Raw genomic sequence first — 2722 nt, 5'->3', positions numbered from 1 at the left:
ACCCCAACCAAAAAAAAAAAAAAAAAAAAAAAAAAAGTACTAGGATGGCATGAAGTTCCAAATACATAAAAGTGAATGGACACAGTACTAAAAATAAATGTCCACCCCGCCCTCATTCCCTGAGCTGAGTGCAGCCAAAAGAGAAAAGAGACGGACACTTTTCCGTGAAATATCCAGAGACTACCAAGGGGTCTGTGAACATCCACCATGTGCTGTTCTGCCCGATGCCCAAGTCACTGAGGACACATCAGAGACAGGAGCTTTTGATATGTCTTCTGGTCAGCCTGAGAGCCTCTTCCTGGGGTTCAGGCAGGGGAAGGGATCGGAGAGACCCCGGCGGCCCCTGTGGCCATAGCTGAGTTTTCGCAGTCACGAGGGAGGTGTGAGAAGATGCCAGCAGGGGCTCGAGAAAGGCTTTGACATCATCTGCCAAGATGTCCCGTGTCCCCTTCAACTCTTCTCTGACCCAGCTGAGATTCTGCAGACGCTGGCCTGGCCCAGCTCTAAGAGGATTGGGCCAGGTGGTGAGTTAGACTAGGTCAAGGCCAGGGAAACCTGCTAGGGAGAGGCCCAGGGACTGGAGGGAGGGAGAGAGGCCAGGGAAGGAGTGAGGAGGAGGAGTGTGTGTCTGTGCGGGCCAGAGAGGTGGGAGGTGAGGCAGAGGAGAGAAGGAGGCCTGGGAGGAGGGTGTGGTCTAGATGGCAGAATAGCTGGGTGCAGCGGCTCATGCTGGTCATCCCAGCACTTTGGGAGGCCGAGGTGGGAGGATCACTTGAGTTCAGGAATTCGAGACCAGCCTGGGCAGCATAGCGAGACTCCATCGCTAGGAAAAAAAATAAAAATAAGTTAGCCAGGGATGGTGGCGTGCGCCTGTGGTTCCAGCTAATTGGAAGGCTTAGGCAGGAAGATCGCCTGAGCTCAGCAGGTCGAGGCTGTGGTGGCCGTGAGCGTGCCCCTGCACTCCAGCCTGGGTGACAGAGTGAGATCCCGACTCAAAACAAAACAAAACAAAACAAAACAGAATAGTAAGATAACCCCTTTATTCAGAGCTTCCTGTGAGCCAGGCTCAGTGCTGAGCGTGGAAATGACACGGCTCTGAGCAGTTGACACCCCACACGCATGGAATGTGCGACTGTTCCCCAGAGCCTCCCGGATGCCCAGATGCCCACCCATCCTTCCCCAGAGAGTCCAAGAACCAGAGAAGCTTGGCACAGCTTGACAGGTCGGGGGGGGGGGGGGGGGGGTGGCTGCAGGCTAGGCTCTCCAGCTGGGCGACCTGGTTCATGCCCAGCCTGGACGTTTGTTGTCTACTCGGAAAGGCACTTAACCATGCTGATGTTTGGTGTCACACCCCAAAGGCAGAGGGATTAGAGGCTGCTAGCCTCAAAGGACCTTTTGTAAGGATATTAGAGCACGTAGGACAGCTGCTGTCACATGGGAAGTGACACATGCTGGGGGGGGCCCTGCCTGTCCTCGTTTTGAGGGCAAGAAACTCCTGTGCCTCAGTTTCCCCTTCCTCTGTACCGCCCTCTCTTTCGCTCTCTGCCCCTTGGCCTCCATGTGGGGTGTCAGTGTGTTTTTTTGTGTATTTTTCTCTCAGGGTCTCCGATAAGCAGGAGGGTTTTTTTTTTCCATTACATCCTAGCAGCCTGTCCCCACCTCCAGCCACAGCCTGTCACATGTTCCTCCAAATCCCCACTAATTCTCCCTATGTTTTGCTGAGGCTGGCCTGACCTAAGCCGATTGGAGCATTTGCTAAATGAGACCGGGTCAGAGAACTGGCTGTTCCAGCAGAGAACAGGTGGGGGACGGGACGGCCACCTGGGGGCGGCAGAGGGACAGAGGCGAAGGGTGGCAGGAGACCAAGAACTCAAAAATAAGGACTTTGTTGTGCCAGGAGCGGTGGCTCTTGCCTGTCATCTCAGCCCTTTGGGAGGCCGAGGTGCGAGGATCACTTGAGCCCAGGAGTTCAAGACCAGCCTGGGCAACGAAGCAAGACCTCAACTTTATAAAAAAAAAAATAGAAAAATTAGTGGAGTGTGCCTGCCTGCAGTCCCAGCTACTGGGGAGTCCGAGGCAAGAGGATTGCTTAAGCCCAGGGATTGGAGGCCGAAGTGAACCATGGCCATGTCTCTGCACTCCAGCCTGCATCAGAGTGAAACCCTGTCTCAAAAAAAAAAAAAAAAGAAAACAACCACTACCACCACCAACAAAAACCCTCTGACACCCCCCAAAAAACAACAAAAAACTTAGTAGATACAGACCTTTACATTAATGGACCCTTGACTCATGACAAAATAACCAGTTTCTCAACAAATAGACAATTTGAAATCCATGAGAAAAAAAAGAATCCCAACCTCCCACCATAATAACCAATTCTAGATGTATTAAAGACTTGAATATCAATGTGAAACCATAAATTTTAGAGAAAAAAACCAGAATGCCTTTGTGGCCAAGGGATAATGAAATATATATATTTTTTGAGTCGGAGTCTCACTCTGTCACCCAGGCTGGAAAGCAATGGCATGCTCCTGGCCACCGCTGCCTCGACCTGCTGGGCTCCGGCGATCCTTCCGCCTCAGCCTTCCAAGTAGCTGGTACTACAGGCGAGCGCTACCACACCCGGCTAATTTTTTGATTTGTTGTGGAGATGAGGTCTCACCAAGTTGCCCAGGTGGGTCTCAGGCAATCCACTCACCTCGGCCTCCCAAAGCGCTGGATT

The sequence above is a fragment of the Carlito syrichta genome, unplaced genomic scaffold (genome assembly GCF_000164805.1).
Source record: "Carlito syrichta isolate Samal-C Ts95f unplaced genomic scaffold, Tarsius_syrichta-2.0.1 Scaffold316060, whole genome shotgun sequence".
Taxonomy (NCBI): Eukaryota; Metazoa; Chordata; class Mammalia; order Primates; family Tarsiidae; genus Carlito; species Carlito syrichta.
Note: the sequence above shows the minus strand (reverse complement) of the source record.